Source organism: Sciurus carolinensis, chromosome X, assembly GCF_902686445.1.
Source record: "Sciurus carolinensis chromosome X, mSciCar1.2, whole genome shotgun sequence".
NCBI lineage: Eukaryota > Metazoa > Chordata > Mammalia > Rodentia > Sciuridae > Sciurus > Sciurus carolinensis.
In genome coordinates, this window is record NC_062232.1 from 56,702,110 (window position 1) to 56,720,383 (window position 18,274).

General features: G+C 37.6%; 1 protein-coding gene across 4 annotated transcripts in view; it reads left to right on the forward strand.

Moving 5' to 3' along the window:
- Nucleotides 1–18,274, forward strand: part of Chic1 (cysteine rich hydrophobic domain 1) — a 117,235-nt gene that overhangs the window by 43,402 nt on the left and 55,559 nt on the right. For 3 of the 4 annotated variants that reach the window (XM_047535511.1, XM_047535514.1, XM_047535513.1), the window contains exon 7: nucleotides 18,125–18,220. The exons of the other annotated variant lie outside the window; for it this stretch is intronic. The gene's annotated coding sequence lies outside the window, so the exon portion shown is untranslated. The remainder of the gene's footprint in view (nucleotides 1–18,124; nucleotides 18,221–18,274) is intronic. 4 annotated transcript variants of the gene reach the window in all.

The following is an 18,274-nucleotide window of genomic DNA, read 5'->3' on the forward strand; positions in this document are numbered from 1 at the left end:
GTGTATTTTCTTTCCTTTGAAAATACACACAATTTTGACTTTTAAGAAGTATCTTGATATTTTACATGTCTTGGGAAGTAATCTAGACTCCCATGAAAGCTACTGCTAACCCTTACCTGGAGTTCAGATAATCTACTTTGGGAAACAGAGCTCATTAAGTTATACCTAAATAATATGGAGTGGCTGAATCATAGTTAATAAAGTACTTTTAATCCTCTTTTTGGGGATCTTTTTTAAATATTTGGAAATGATTAATGAAGAAAGGTGTTTTAGTTTCTACATTTACCACCCAAGTAGCCATTGGGTTGGTATGTATGCTATTTCTCTTCACAATTTAAATGAGAATACCACTCCTCTTCTACTAGACTTTTGAATTTTAGCATAAGCTTTTTATCATTTCAATTCAATGACAGATGTTTGCCTGTATATAGGCATTATTTGTAATTCATACTGGGAAAGGTAAATTGAAAGTGTCTGGGATCAAATAATATTCTGTTTGTCTCTTGCTGCTTTTAGTAAGCTTTTATAGGCCAGCATTCATCCCAGTGAAGAGGACAATCTTTTCTTCACATAAGGTCAAGCCTTTTTAGGCTACTCTTCAAATTCATGCCTAATTTGAAATTCACAGTCCTTGACTATTAGAAAAAGAAAGAAAGAGACACTATTTGATATGAAATTATGATTGTTTGCACAAACACTTTACCACCTCCCTCTGTGGAGCTCCATTAGCCCCATGCCACCCAGCCACCCCAGTTCTCTAACTTTTAATATATTGTGTATGCCTGCAAATATCATGTGTCTGCCTGCTGCAAAATTGAAGGTGTATTTTTATAGAAAAGGTGGAAACCTCTGAAAATACATACCCACTGTCTTGTTTTATAGTTAAGATCAGGGAAAAATTGTACCTGTGGTTTATGTTCCAGCTAATGTCATTAAATTTATGCTTCAGACTGTGACATTTTAATACCAAAATTGATTGCCAGCATTAATACAGAGTTTCTGATTATCATGGATAGAATAATTGTTTGTGTCAACCCTTACAATTTTATTTTTTCCTGTAACCTTAGAACTCGACCATGTGGTGATCCTAGTAACTTTTTCTGCCATGTATAAATCGTACTTGGTTTTATTTAGAGAATGGGAAATGGTGAATTGTTTCCATGAAACAGATATTAAGATAAGAATAGTGTGTATCTGGAGGTAACAGAATATAAAATTCAAGTTACAGTTATATTTGTCATAAAAACCGTTTGCCAGCATGTGTAAATTTAATTTTAACCAATCACTCTTAAATTTATTTTTATTTTTCATTATGCTGGTTGATCAATTTTAGTTTCTTGAACTACCCAGAAAACACCCAATTTTCTTTTCTTTTTTCCTGTCACTTTCTCTCTCCTGTGACTGCTTTTTCAAACTCTTTTCCCTTGCAGAGGCTGATTAGCAATTGGGTATTTTGGAGTATTTGGGGGGGTTGTTTTCTTTTCAATGAAATTGCTATCGGTGAATGCTGAAATGACAGAGTACACTGTGGTAATTAATTCCTCCCCCGTTGAGGCTTTTTGTTTTAATCCTCAGGATAGAGCATACTTGTATTTTTCCATTGGGTTAGTAAAATATTTTGTGAAAGTTGTTTTTAGATTGAAAAAAGTAATTTTTTCTTTGTTGTATAATATTCCTTTATAAAATCTGCCATGGTGGTTTCCAGAGAAAAATGACGTGTATTTGCCAAAGTATATAAATCTCAGTAGACATTGAGGTTACAAGTTAAAATAGTTCTTTAAAATTCATTTTCCAATGCTTCTCATTTGGTCAAAGATTCTGTCCTAATTGATTGATTGAATTGATCATTTTAAAGCTCATCCAAAAAGCCAATAGCATATATAGTATTGATAACAAATATAGACCAGTATTACTTACAGATTTATTAACTTCCATTCCAGACATGTCCTCTACTCTGTTCCCTCCTGTCCCCATGTTAATTTAGGAGAGAGTAGTCAAACTTTAGAAGTGGAAAAGTGCCTTGTCTTTTTCTGAACAAAGATAACATGGAAGGAAGCAGAGTGAATGATTAGTAGATCATTAGATTAGAAATCATTCTTTTCATCTAGGTATAAGAATATTTCACTAGCATATTATATTTATTTACTATACAAAGTCTTTCCTTGTTTTCCTCCAATCATGTGATATATTAATGACAAAATATTACAGAAGATGACTATCAGTCCCTTAAAAATTTGTATAATTTTAATGCTAGTAAACATGTAATTTAACATGGTTGTGAAAGGACAATGGTCTTTCATTGAAACCCTACCAAAGCCCACTTATGTATTTAATGTCCATACTCTTACCACCTGTAAACACTAATGCCTGAGAAATTAAACCATGTTAATACTTATCACTCTGCCATTTTAATGAAATTTATTTGTGGTCTTTGGTAATTTGAGTAAAGTTCAGTAACATTTGTAAGCCTTTGAACAAATAAGGTTTTTCAAATGTATGTATTTTTTAAAAAAATCATTAGCATTATAATTTTGTTTACAAATAAGCCACCCCTTTAAAAAAATCAAACCTTACTACTTGAACATAAAGCCCCAAACAATATTTCATTAGAATTTACTATATTGACCTAGTAGGATATAGAAATTATATTCATTTGATTAATGGGAGCAGTTTCTCATAATGGAAATACTTTTTGCTGATTTGATTATAAGTGCTCAAATTCATTAAAATTAAGTCCTCTTATTCCTGTAAAAGTCTGCTTTTAAAACAAAATCTATTCTGCAATGATTGTCAAATTTTTCAAGTTCCCTTAAGTGGTAAACTGTTGGAAATTTTTCACAGAAAAGGAATAGACTTTATTAATACCTGTTCATGTAATATGTGGGCTAAAAAGGGATATATCTATAGATAGATATTTATAGATATACCCCTATCTTTCTTCAAATTTCCCTTACCTGATTCTGAGCCAGCCTCTTCATTTTGATGATGGCAACCTGAGAATATGTTCCATTTTCTGTGGACTTTGTCAAACTCATACTATATGAAGAAATGATCTAATATTGTGAACCCTAGGCAATTAACCTAAATAGCATGTCAGTCTTTTTGTCTGTAATATTATGGGGTTGAATCTAGAGCTGGACAGAAAATTAGAGATTACCTTACATTCTGTGATTCTAGAAATCCACAGGAAATTTTTACTCTACAGAATCTCAGAATGATTATTCTTAGATATACTACCCTTGGTGGAAACTCTCACAGTGCCTTGCACACAGTAAAAGTTCAGTTTGCTGACTGACTGCTAGTTGATGTGTATTGATATCATACAGACTGAAAGAATCTGATGCCTGCTAGACCTTGGTCCATCCTTGGTGATAAAAGTGAATGTAGTTTCCCTGGGAACTGAGGATTGAGGTCTCTGAGCTTTGCCTATGTGGAACCTTACTATGCAGTTGGTATCCAGGCAAGAATTAAGCTGTGACAATAATGGAGATATGGAAGGATCCACTCTGATATTTTTATGTGAAGAGTTTCATATCCTATCCAACATTTGCTTCAGTGTCTTATCAAGTTCCACACTTTCAAAAAGATATTTTGAAACAAATTGATAAAATTTGGTGGAAAGGAAAATGGTGTGGAATTCAAACCCAAGTCACTTCTGGTTTAATTCTTAGCTCTGCTGCTTAATTCCTCTGTACCTCATGTCCTCATTGCTGAAGTGGGGACAATAATCTGGACCTACCTCACAGGGGAATTGAGGATTTTTTCACATATTAGTATGCTTTGAAGTTGATAGAAAGATATACTGGATATCATAATTGTGTAATGTCTAAAGAGAGTCCTTGAAATCCATGTCATTATGTTTTCTTTCACAGAATGAGTGTTGCAGTTTATCTATTTTTCAGTAGTAAATTTTGTTATTGATCCCCTGTTTGTTAAACATGAGTAATTGTATTATGTTAATACTTGATTTAGGGAGGAAAAGCAGGGGATGTAAACCAGTGGTTCCCAACTTGGGGTAGATGAAACTAGCAGTGGGGTTATCCTTGAACATTTTTCATTTATTTAAAAAAAAATACACTAGAAACCATACTTTGACCCATAATATTCCTGCTATACAAGCCAACTAAGACATGGAATTTCCATGCATTTTGCTTACATTCTTTCAATTCTATCTGTTAACACTGCTTATCAACACTGATTAGAAGCTGTGAATTGCTATATGCTTTTGATTTATACAAACATGAGAAAACTTATTATATACTTGAAAATGTGAAGAAGGAATCATGAAGAGATGTGTATGGTAAATATGTTGGGAGCCACTTTTATAAAGGAGCTAAGATTATTTGACCTTTTCCACAAATTGCTTACCTGGTCCCTAAATAATGAAATGCTGGGGGCGAGGGAGTGTGTGTGTGTGTGTGTGTGTGTGTGTGTGTGTGTGTGTGATGGCTAGATTGGGCTATATAACTTCAGGTTGGAATTTGCCTTCAGCTTTTTTCTGTTTCAGGATGATATAACTGAGCTAATTTATTGAGGTGTGTACATGTACCTTATACATATACACCCATATTGCAAATGTGGAAAGTGTTATAATGTCACATTCTAGCATTGGACTAAATATCAATTTCTGAGTCTTATAAAGTAGTTCTGTGTATAAATTCAGCGTGATTAATCAAGGCAATAATTTCTCAAATGTTGCTTTTATTCCTGCTCTTTTCATTTAAGCTTTTATCTTGGCTTAATTTTCTTAATTTTCTGTTTTACTAGTAAGCAAATAGTGTAAAATTGTTTTAATGCTTAGACTTTGGAACAAGTTATAAATGTTTGAAATTATATAATCTACAAGCTAGTTTGCCATCCTTGGTCTAACCATGTACAAATGAGTCTTGGTGGCAAGAACAGGACATCCAAATAGCTAGAAAGTGGATATTGGTCAACACATCTGGTTGAACAGCCTACAATTTCTACTTTTTGACAGTGGATTCCTGTTGGGACAGCATTACCAGAAGAGAATAATAGTGGATATGTCTATCCAAACAAAGAACTTTCATGCATCTTGTAGTGTTTCATAGCCTGTGGAATGAATTCATTTTTCTCCCTTGAGTCCAGGAATGATTCCCCTGGAAGAACTCAACCTATATACAGCTGTGCCAAAATGAAGGATACCTGCCTCTCTGAAACTTTCACTGCTGCTTCTGTCGTTGTTCACTTGTCAGATACAATTTTATTCTCAGGATGCAAAATTAAAATAAAGTGCAAATCTATGTTAGTGAATGGGTGTTTGGGGGCACATCTTTTTTTCTTCTTCTTCCCTTTCTTATTCTTCCCTTTGAAGATCATATTTTACATTTCACCCCTTCCCACATTGGTGAGTGTTGTGTCTGATTCTATAAGTAATTTATGCCATACATTGGCTTTGGGACCCTTTGTTGTGCCCAGTGTTTGGCATATGACTAAGTAGGAAGTTATTCCTGAATGACTTTGCATTCACCTTGCATGCCTACCTGTGAACTATAATATTAAAATTAAAGCACAAATACAGTTCTACCTTACTAAGCATAAATGCGTGATGCAAGGAGTGTGGAATGTGAAGCCACTTGACAAAAGTTTTGACTCAGCAGATTGTGGAAGCAATTCAGGTGTTAACATCTTCTATTTTAGTTGCTATTTAAGCTGATTAAAATGCAACAATATGGGGCTGGGAAGATAGCTCAGTCAGTAGCGTGCTCGCCTTGCAAGCACAAAGCCCTGGGTTCAATCCCCAGCACCACAAAAAAAAAAAAAAGCGACAATATTAGATTTGTTTAATTTATCCCCAATTCTTGTTAATTCATTAAAAACAGGAAAGTACAACATAGCAAGAGCAACTATAGAATGGTTCCCAGCACCTGTGGTAATTGTAGTATTTCAAAAGAATTTTAAATTTCTAAATATTAAGGCAGAGACGACGACACACTTAAAGCTACATAGAAGTTTCATAATGTTTTTTCTTTTGAAAAAAAATTATGCTGAGAATTGAACCCAGGGTCTCATATGTGCTAAGCATGAGCTCTACACTGAGCTGCACTATCAGCCTCTAAACATCTCCTTTCAAACTTTATGGATGAGGGAAAAATAAATATTTTTCATTGATAAGTTCTTAAATGTGAAGTAGGATGTGCTATGTGGGAAGTGCTTTTATGTTGCATTTTACATTAAGGGTGGAAGCCACATGCCTTTAAATCTGCCAGTAAATAATACTTAACTCTTCATAAGATAATTAACTTAAATGTAGAAAATTCTCTGGGGGATACGAGAATTCTCCAGTTGTAATTACCAAGAAAATTGAGTTGTAATCCTCTAGCAGAAATCAGGACACTAGGTAACTGTGATTTTGTTTGTCATACCCAAGATAGGAACTTGGGTTAGTTAAGGTTAACTAATCCACATCTGGCCCAAAGACATGTTTTTTTTTTACCTGTGAATCTTTTTTCACATCTTTTGAAGTAATTGCCAGAACTGAAAAGTAAGAGACTTCACATAGAAGTTCAAATTTCTGGCTTTTTTAAAAAGAAATCATACATACGGATTTCTACACAAGTCTTTATGACTCTTTATATATATCGCAACAGTTAGCTACAGCTGAGTAGCAGCCTGACCCTTTTTGATGGAACTTTTATTTTCTGTTTTGCCATGTTCACTACTATTCCCTCTTATCTCCCTGAAATTCAGGTTATATTAGTTCTCTTATGGCATAATGAAAAGCAAAGTATTTCTCAAACCCATGTATTTCCAAACTGAGAAAAAAATACCATGAGCTATATGTATTTCTTTAAACTGTAGCTTGGGGGTGCACTAGAGAGCCTGTGTGTGTGTGTGTAAGGGAAGTGTTTTACATATGACCTGCTTCATCTTCATTCATTGATTTTACCTGGTGGTTATGGGTACTTTATTTCATGATCTCTGAGATCCCTCAGAGATAATCTCTAAAGTCTCATCAAATTCTGGCAGAATAGTTCCCATGAGATGACTTTTCTGACATTGGTATATTTGGAATCATTTGCTTTTGAAGGTCTGTGTATAATGATGAATGAATAGTGTTTATGAAACTGGCTAAGCTTCCAAATAAAATACTGGCATCACTATTCCTCCTAGAGAAACTGCCACAAGCAAGGAACACCAACATGTTATTCTATAAGTGATCTTTAATTTGATCAGTCACCCAAAGCAGAATTGGTCTTGTTATTTCCCAAGGGTGATACTGCCCAAGGTGATACTTGGTGGGAACCTATGAAACCTACATTTTGTTTTGTTATTTGGATAGGACTACTGATTGCTTTTCTTATCTCTTACTGTATTGAACCAAATTGATGTTAATCTAAAAGAAAATTTAGAAAAATATTTCAAAAATAGGCCAAATTCAATATGCTTAGACACTGCGACCAGAACTAAGTCAGGTTTTGCTGTAAGAGGACCTGTATGAGGGTCTAATGGATGAAAAGAAGGCTTATTAAGAGAATTCAGTTATTGAATAAAAGGGTATAGAACTGGGGTTGTGGCTCAGTGGTAGAGCGCTTTCCTAGCATTCATAAGGCACTGGGTTTGATTCTCAGCACCACATATAAATAAATAAAGGTCCATTGACAACTAAAAAAATTTTTTAAAAGGGCATAAAGTCTTTATGACTCTTGAAATACATTGCAACATCACATGGGAGAAACAGCATTCAGAAACTATTTAAGAATCTTTGTCTTCCTCTGCATAAATGGGGAGATTTGGGAGCAGAAATTAGGAATAAACACACTACTTAGAGCTGCTAATTGGGTGAGGTGCTGGTAAAAATTTGAGAGATCAAACTACCATCCCCAGCAGCTAAGAATAGGAGAGTGTCCTTTTTTCTCCAATCAAGGGCACATGAAACACCCTCATTGCTCCATTCTGCAGAACTGTCCCTGAAGGTCAGAGAAGGAAGTCACCAATTTTCAAATTTTGTGACTTAAGAACACTAACAGCTCAATGGAAAACATTAGCAAATGCTACATTTATCATTCTGTAACTTTCAGCAGTTAGATGAGAAAACAAATTGCCTACACCCTTTCCTAAATATCAACCACAAACTTTCTTACTGCTTCCCTTGATGGCTTTTTAAATTTGACTTCCACCTCCGAGAAACTCTGAAAAGCATTCCCTCCTCACATAATAACTTGCTGTATTCTGGATCCCTATGGGGTTATTTCTCTCTCCTCTAAGACAGCTGCCTCTTACCTGCTTTGTCCATTAGCCATTATCCCAGAAGAGGAGCCCTGGATTTAGTAAAAGTGTCTTTATGCTTCCTACCTGCCATTTCCCTTTATAGATAATCTTGGGAAGGTAGTTTAACTCTTTTAGCCTTGATTTCTGTTGTAAAATAGGAGTAATTATACCTGTCTAATAGATTTACTAGGATCGAGTCAGGCAATGTGAAAGGAGTGGAATGATATCAAGTCTGTTTTAATGCTTCTAGTGAAGAATATAGGTAAACATCCAATTCCTTTGTCAGGATTACCTACTGTTGCATATATTAGTCATGTTGTCTATACAAAACTTTGAATCTCACCTCACAAGGTACTAATGTTAAAAAAAAAACTATAAATAATGATCAGTAGAGTACAGGAAAGAGAACAGGGGAATGGAAGGGGGAAGTACTGAGGACCAAATGGGAGCGAATTATATTCCATGCTTGTACATTTATGTCAGAATGAATCTCAATATGTATAACTAAAACTAATTTAAAGGTCAAAACAGAAAACCTTTGCCAGGATAGAAGTTGTGGATATTTTTTCCTATTCTTTGTACTTATGGGAACTACTTGGATTCTTTTGACATTTATACACCCATCATGTGTCTGGGCTCCTACCATGACTACACAGCATATGATCCCACTTTCTGAGAGCTAATTTCTAAGGTGGAACAGTTCATTGACTTATTCTTTCACTTAATATCTATTGAGCAGTTAATATGTGCCAGGTACACCATTAAGGATTTGCTACTACTGTTTTGTTTCTCTAGAGACTATGATCTTAACTACTATGTTATTTTGGTATCATATACGGCCTATCAATATATATGTATTTATATACTTCATATACACCTAATACAATATATTAAATTGCAAACATCTTGTTTGCTGAAATCAACTTTGTATTCTACTTTGGGTTTGTGATTTTTTTAAATACATGTTTTAAGTAGTTTGGACTAGGATTGGATTATTTGGTAGAAGGTGGAAAAAAAGTAAATCCAATCCACCAGCAGACCTCTGAGGTAGCTGAGAGTCCAGTTCTGATTTCTTTAGTCAAAATGTCCTGTACTATGTACAGTTTGACATGAGGTTTCATGGATAAAAGGTGGGCAGCAATGTAGATATTTAAATGGCATAAATGATGATCTGAACAGAGCAGAGGGAGATAAAGGGGACTTGTAAATGCTTTTGAAAGATAAACCTCCCATTTTGTGAAGTTTTAATGAACTAAAATAGGATGTGCATAATGGAGACCAAAGAGCAAGAGCATTTAGTGATGAATTAAAAGCAAGGGTTTGATACTCTGGGTTGCTGGTGAACTTTTCAAGGACTCCTTTTCCTTCAGCTGATTATTTGTGGTGGCTGGAGATAAGAGAAATTGAAATAAATGACGTTTTCGACTGGAAACTCAGAACATCTATATTTGAGGGGAAACACACCTGTAATCTGAGCCCCATTTTCCTAATCTCTAATGTTGGTCTGACACTCTTGTGTTAAATCTTCAGTTTTATTTGTTTTTTTCTGTTTGGCCTTTTTCTGTCTCAGCTTTGACTTTTTTTCATCCCTGTCTTAACCTTTGTTTTACTCAAAGTGCTAGAAATAAGCCAGGTGCTCAGGCACATGTTTGTAATCCCAGCAATTTGGGAGGCTGAGACAAAAGGATTGCGAGTTCAAACCAGCCTCAGCTGGTTTGAGTGGCTGAGACTGATTTGAATTTGCAATCCTCCTGCCTCAGCAACTCTTGGAGATCCTGCCTCTATGTAAAATGTAAAAAGAAAAAAAAGAGCTTGGGATGAGGCTCAGTAGTTAAGTGTGCCTGGGTTCAATCCCCAGTACAAAAAAAAAAAAAAAAAAAAAAACAGTTGGAAATAGTCAATGAATCTGTTCTGGAAAATAGGCATGGGAACTTTACTGGCCATGCTGATGAATGCACCTGTCTCATGTTAGTGTAGGTGTAGCCTCTAAGCCTGACTCTTGCATGTTCCAGGCAGCAAGCAAGAATTAAGTCTCTATGGTAAGCAAGAGTGCCTGGTCAAAAGATACCAGCAGGTCCATTCTGATGCTAGAAGTTGTAGTGAGGGAAGAATGAGTCAAGTCATGCCATGATGAACAGAGAAACTGAAGAGAAGTATGCTGTTGAATCAGTTTCCCAAAGTCTTACATTTCCTCCTCCAACCAGAAACGACTGACAGAAACAACATGTGTGTACACATATGTACATATAGAAATGTATGTATACATGCATAAAGAGAAAAGGTTTATTTTGGTTCATGGTTTTGGAGGTTTCAGTCCATGGTATGTTGGCCCCACTGTTTTGGGCCTGTGTTGAGGCAGCACATCATGGCAGTGTGGCAGAGCAAACTTAATTCACTTCATGGCCAGGGAGTGAGAGAGAGGAAGAGGAAAGAGCTGGGGTCCTCTTCACATCCCCTTCCAGGGCACACCCCCAGTGACTTGAAGACCTCCCGCTAAGCCCTACCTCTTGAAGGTTCCACCACCTCCCAATAGTGGCATGCTGGAGACCAAGCCTTTAACACATGGGTTTTGAGGGACACTTAAGATCCCTCTGGCTCTCAGAGGCTCATGTCCATCTTACAATGCAAAAAGCATTCAGTCAATCTCCAAGAGTCCCTAAAGTTTTAACTGTTCCAGTATTGCTCAAAAGTCCACATCCAAAGTCTACTCTAAGTCTCAAGGCAAATTCTTAGCTCCTAGCCCCTGTAACAACTTTTTTTTTTTTTTTTTGGTAGCCGGGATTGAACTCAGGGGCACTTAACCACTGAGCCATACCCCCAACCTTTTCATTTTTTATTTTGTGACAGGGTCTTGCTAAGTTGCTTAGGGCCTCACTAAGTTGCTAAGTCTGGCTTTGAACTTGCAATCCTCCTGCCTCAGCCTTCCAAGTTGCTGGGATTACAGGCATACACCACCACACCCACCAAGAGTTTTTTTAAAGTTAATTTACTGTCAAGATAAATGGCAGGAGGTAAACATTCCCATTCTGAAAGAGGGGAATAGGGGAACAGAAAGGAGGATCTGGCTACAGCAAGACCAGAACCCAGCAAGGTGAACATGAAGTCCTACAACTTCATGTCTGTCATCCAGAGCACACTGCAGTGGGATGAGGCCTCTGAAGGACTTGGGCAGCCCCACCCCTCTATGGCTTTGCTGGTGGCAGCCCAAATGTCCTCTCTCTTCAGCAGGTTTTTAGCTTCCCTTGGCAGGCTTTCCATGTTTCTGACATCTCTATTTTCCTGGACTCTCCGCTGCAACTTCAGTTTTACTCTCAAAATTTCACTACACACCACCCTGTCAGGGGCTACTTGGAGGGACTCTGGCCTCGCTTCACAAATTAGTCTCTAGGCTTTCCTTTGAAATCTCAACAAACACTGCCATGACCTCTATAACTCTTGCATTCTGTGTGTCTGCAAAACCACCATCACGTGGTCAATGCGAAGGTCTGCCAACTACATGATACTTGAACCACAGCTTCAGTGATCTCTGAGTGCTTTGCCCGCTTAGGTGGTCCTGGGGAGTAGAATGCCCTGGAGTTCTCAAAAGGCTCTGCCCTAGTAAGTCTTTGAAATAAATTTGATTTCCTACATCTCTCAGCCTGTGGTGGTTGTGGTATTGCTGATCTCTGAGATTCCCTCTAGGAATTTTACCTATTGTCTAGGTGCAAAGGGCTTGCCTTCGTTTTAAAGATGTTAATCTTTTTTTAAAAAAAAATTTAGTTGTTGATGGACTTTTATTTTATTCATTTATTTATATGCAGTGCTGAGAATCAAACCCAGGTCCTCAACACAGGCTAGGCAAGGGCTCTACCACTGAGCCCCAGCCCCAGCCCAAAGATGTTAATCTTTATTCTGTTTTCTGTGTATGCAATGAGTCTTTTCCACTTTCTAGTCTTGCTGGGCTACAACAGAATGAAAAGCAGAGCTACACTATGAAAAGGGATTTGGGACAAGTTAATTGGAAAAAATAGGATAGGTGATCCTTGGAGATTTCAGTGAGACTTTGCATCTAAGGTAGATGGAAGTAGTCTTGCAGAGAGTTCTGAACTTAGAATCAGATTGTCCCGATTCAAATTCTGGCTCCACATCTGACTAGCTTTGAGATTGCCTAAAGTCTTTGATATATTTATGAGATGGGATGAATATAACAACCCTTGCCTTACAGGAATATTATAAGGATGTATGAGATTATGGATATACAAGGACTTTCAATAGTGTAAGGTGAAGGAGAATATTGCTGTCATCCAGGACATTTCCACACCCGGTAGCCACAGGGCACAGTAGAAAATGAAGGGATCCTTTCTCAGGAAAGCTATAATCAGTGAACACCAACAGCTGTCAGACTCCAATTTGTGTGGAAACCTCAGTGGCATATAGTACTATAGATTACTAATTAATTTACCTTTCCACTTTTTTTCCTTTCAAACACAGTCTCTTAAAAGGGTCTTCTTGAGGCTGGGGAGATAGCTCAGTCGGTAGAGTGCTTGCCTTGCCTTTCAAGCAACAAGGCCCTGGGTTCGATCCCCAGCACCCAAAAAAAAAAACAAACAAAAGGGTCTTCTTTTAAATCTTTTCAATCGACTTTCAACAAACTGACTTTAAGAGTTTTAAGCAGCTTATGCCTTGTTTTCCTAATATTCAGGTAGCATTACATTGGCATTTTATACTGCTTTTGAGAATGTAGCCCATAGGCATTGATTGGGACCTCACTGTGACCAGTGATTCATATTTGTGAGATTACTAGCAAGGGTTGAGAGAACAGTGATCATAGAACAAGGGAAGCATGTAGGATCTCAACTCACTGGTTTGGCCTCATGAGCATGATGTTCTAACCAACTCTTTGCATTTAATTTTAAGCTTCTTGGAACCGTATTATACAATGACATAAAATGTTATATATGGAAAAAGATCTTTGAGGTCATCAATTCCAATACTAATGACTGTTTCCAGAGTAGAGGCCGGGATTTGCTTTTAATGCAGAGTTGGAACTGAAGCTAAGGTTGCCTGATTCCCACTCCAGTTTTTCTTATTCTGTTTTCTTTGAATTATGTTTGCATTGTTAAGAACAGAAACACCTCCCTTCTCTCCCCAACCCCATCTCTCCATAAATGATCTCTAAATCATACAATGTTCCAAGCAGCATAATGCCAACTGTTCAATAATCTAGAGATGTCAGAGAGCTGTCAAGGAGTGAGCCTAAAAATTTAACTTTTTACCGGCTGTTTTTTTTTGTTCTTTCTCTTTTCATTACATTTTCATAGGAGCTGTGACTCTAATATTTTATTCACACCTTTTCTTATATTTCATGGTCTTTATCATGTTTGATGACTATAGAATATTCATTCCAATTAATAGCACAGTTTACTTGAGTTCCATTGCTTTGTCTGAAAAATAAGGTGGGGTAGCAAAGAAATTATATTTAAATAAATTAACCTCAAAGATTCTAGTTTTGTCATTCTGTTATTAGAGGATCTAAATATTTCTCCATTGTGGGCTTTTGAACAATTCCATTTTCCACTATAAAAAGATTGATGGTTTTGTACAAATATCTTCTAATTTATTCATAAATGTTTTCTTAGTATATATCCCAGAAATAGGATTGCCAAGTTAAAGGGCGGGTTACCATTTTAATGACTCCTGATACATAATGCCAAATTGCTCTCCTTAAAAATTTACACTGCCTAATTTTATCACTATCAGCAATTGAAAAAAATTCTTACTTGACAACTTCTCCAGTGTTGGGTTCCTTTTTTATTATTAACTTAAGAGAACTTAAAATGAATTTAATAAGTAATTCAGTTCAAACTTACTTCTAACAAGGCTGAGCATTCTTCCAAGTATGGTTTACTCCTTTTAGACAGTACAGCATAGTTATGAAGATAATGAACCTTGGTGCTAGATAGACCTGAATTAAGCCACTTAGCAGCTCTTTGATCTAGAACAAGTTACTTTACCTTTCTAAGCCTCAGATTCCTCATTAATATAACCATATTAACAGTATGAAATTATTAGTGTTCTTATATTTCAGTGAGACAATATAAAAAGGTAGAACAAAAATTCAATAAATATTAGATATTTTTACATGATTTGGGGTAATGGTATAATAGAATGAAAAGAACACTAGACTGAGGATTTTTTTAAACTAGGATCCTAGTCTTGCCTCTTTATGAACTGTGATATTTTAAGTGATATGAACTTCAGTTTCTGTGTTGTCAAATGAGCAACTTTAAGGCTCTTTTAATAGTTTTCTGCAGTTCTAAAATTTTACACCATTATCATTTAACATTGTAAGGACAACCCTATGTATTTTCATGAGTTCTTTTTGTACATTAGTGTGTCTGCTTTTCATCACTGGGACCAAAATACCTAATACAACCCAATTTAGAGGAGGAAAACTTTGTTTTTGGCTCACGATTCCATCCATATTTGGCTGACTCCATTGGTTTGGGTCTCAGGTGAAGCTGAATATCATGGCTGAAAGGCACAGTAGAAGAAAGCTGCTTAGCTCATCACAGCCAGGAAGGAGTGGGGAGGAGATAGGGAGAAGATAAACCCTTCCAGAGCATATCCCCTATGACCTACTTCCTCCAGCTAGGTCCCCACATCCTAGTAGTCCATTCGGCCATTAATGGATTAATCCACGTATGAGGTGAGAGCCCTTGTGATTTAAGCATTGCTTAAATGCCCCACCTCTGAACCTTGCTTTATTGGGGACATTCCTTATCCAAATCATAACAATGATAAATGTGAGACTTTGATCTATTATTTATCAAGAATAACTTTACCATTCAGTGGAGTAGAAAAATCTTGCTCTCCCTTGATCAAACTGGTATCTTAGGCTACGCACTGTGCAACTATCAATTCCATGGAAGAAAACAGATTTCTGTAAAATAAAACTCTTTGGGTATTCAGACGGGAGCCAAGTTGAAAAATGAAGTGCACCGGTCCTTAGTAGACTGCAATCTGACAGGATCTGGCATTTTGATGCCTCTGTGAACTAGTGTAGTCCTTGTAAAAAGAAATAACTTCTAGCATTTCCACACCCCCATCATTAGCTGGGGATTTTCTTTCATTCCTTCTGATAGCTTACCCCGGATATGTTCATCTTAAGGCAAGTAAATAAGGCACAAAGGTTGATTTGCTGTTTAGAATAATATGGAGTCAGATTAGAACCTTGAGCTATGTAGATTTTGATTTATTATTTAAGCCATCAGAAACCTTCTAAGTTGTGACATCTATAGCTGCCCAATACTAGATTCCCTCGAGTACGAAAAAAAATTGCTAGTCTACCACTGTGTTTATGTTTGGAATGCTGTCCCACTTATAGGCTAGTACAGTAGACTTTACTGACCATTCATAGCAAAGAAATCCTGCCTCTAGTATTGTCTGTCTCGCTCACTTTGACCCTTAATTAACAATTGTATGTAATATGTGCTATTTCTACAAGTGTATTTTGTATTATAACCATACCGATTTTTTTAAACTACTGTGCAGATTTTTAAATGTTCATATGTCTTCATAAGAATATGTATATTTGTTAAACCACATTATGCTATCAAGGGAGAAAAATACATTTTATATTTCCTTTATCTCCCTGAAAGGTACCCTAGCACAGCATTTGGTAACACAGTAGGCATTAATGAAGATGAGTAATGAGAAATTGGGTCAAAAGTTGGCCAAATAAATGTATGGATTTCCTGGAAATGAGCAGGAATTCCAGATGTGGGATGTGCCAAAGGTCCTTGAGTCCAGAAATGCTACTCTATCAATGACTCGTATATAATTTATAAATGGTGGATAAATAACACACTAAGAAAATGTTTTGTAATTCGATTTGTTTTCATTCCTTTCCCTTTATTAGACTGCTCTTACCAAGATTTTACATATCTAATCACACTTTATGTATCTATAGGACTTTTAACACTTATATAGCTTTTCTATTTCTCAATAACTCACCAAAAAAAAAAAAAAGTCTGCTAGATAAGTAGAGCAGACAAAATTGTCTCCAATTTAAAAACAGGAAAATCAGATGTGACAGGGAGTTACAGTTATTTACCCAAGGTCACACACCAGAACCATGATTTCCCTACTAATTTTTATTTCATCTTAACAATTAGTCCCCATATGTTGGTGTACCTGTTTTGAATTTCCCACTCCCAATCCTTGACATATTTGCTATTCTAAAGTTCTGATTCTTATGAGGCAGAAATGTTCTGGATTACCTTTAGAATTAAGAGTTTTTGAGCTGGGAAGTGGGTACTTAGAGATCATCTAGGCCTACTCTCAAAACGGGGGCAGGTTAGGTAATGGTTAGGTTATCCAGGGTATTAAAAAATCAATTAGGTGGTTCATGTTCAAAGAACTGAATGGAAACACAATAGGAAAAAAGGTGTTTTTCTAATTCTAAAGGGAAAGGCATTGGGTAATGTTGCTGTTTCAACAAGAGTTAAAAGGGTAATGGGGACCAGAAGACCCCTTCATCACGAAATGGCTGCAATGCACCACGTTCGGAGGCGCACATCTGCAATCCCAGCGCCTACGGAGGCAGGATGGTGAGTTCAAAGCCAGCCTCAGCAAAAGGGAGGTGCTAAGCAACTCAGTGAGACCCTGTCTCTAAATAAAATACAAAATAGGGGCTGGGGATGTGACTCAGTGGTGGAGTGCTCCTGAGTTCAATCCCAGGTACCAAAATAGAGAGAGAGAGAGAGAAAGAGAGAGAGAGAGAGAGAAAGTGGGGGCGGGGGAGTAGTTGACTTGTGTTTCGGTTTTTTGGGAGGCGGGAACTTTTTTTTTTTTTTAACTGGGGATCGAACCCAGGGGCTCTTATCCGTGAGCCACATCCCCAGCCATTTTTAGGTTTTATTTAGAGACAGGGTCTCGCTAAATTGCTTAGGCTGGCTTTGAACTCTCGATCCTCCCGGCACTCAGCCGCTGGAGCTGCGGGCACCACTATGCCCGGCTGTGTCCAGGCTGTTAAATTGGGCTTTGGAGAAGATTTTAGAGACTGCGGGAAAGTTGTAGGCGGGATACCTGGGTCTCAGCAGGAGGATGGAGGACTGCAGGCACGTGTAGGCAACTGGGTGGTTAACGCAGGTAATTTGCATGTGGTTCCTTTTAACCATCACTAAGAGCACATTTCATACACCTAAGCTCTCTACGTGATCCGGGACAGGGTCGTTCTGCACTCCACAACCACTGCTGGGAAATCAAGTAATTACTGTCTGGGCAGGAAGGAGTCAAGCTAGGAGGTGAACATTTGGCAAGTTTATAAGTCAGGGAGGTCCAGTACCTGAACCAGAGGCAGCTTGCTGCCACCTCCCACAACCCGGGGAAAGGAAGAGTATTTCCCTCCCCCACTCCCTATCAAATTCCGGGGAGGTCTCTGACATTTTCTTAGCACTTCACTCTGGCTGCTGGAAGACCTGGGGATTACAATGACAAAGGGCCTTGAGGATGCTGCAAAGATGTGACATTATCTCCTCCCAGACTCTCCCCGCTCCGCCCCTGAGCTCCATCCCCCAACCCAAGCTCCGTTCACATATATATTTTTTCTTTTGAAAGGCTAGGAGAAAGGGCTGTGATGAAAACACACTCTAGCCGGAAGTCCCAATTGTGCCCTGCCAGCGAGGGGCGGTCATTAAACTGCCATTTTACCTCCCTCTTGCTGGTCAAGGTGAGCAAGCCCCTCCCCAGCTGGGCTCCTGGTCGCCTCTGCCCAGTCCTAGACTCTGGCATCCCTCATTCAGTACTATCTACTTCCCTTCCTGGCTGGTAGCAGTGGTCAGTCTAGCAGTTAACCCTTAGTGGTCAGTACCTCCAACAGACTTTCCCCCTGTCCTGGCCCCAAATTCAGAGGTCTAAACCAGAAGCTATGTCTGGAAAGCAAGAGCCAGAGACGTCCGAAGCAGAGAGCAATACAAGGGACCACGTGGAGCTGGAAGATAAAGAGGTAAGGGCCAAAGGAGAGAGGGGAAGTCCCCTGGTAAAGGGTTCAAAGAAACTC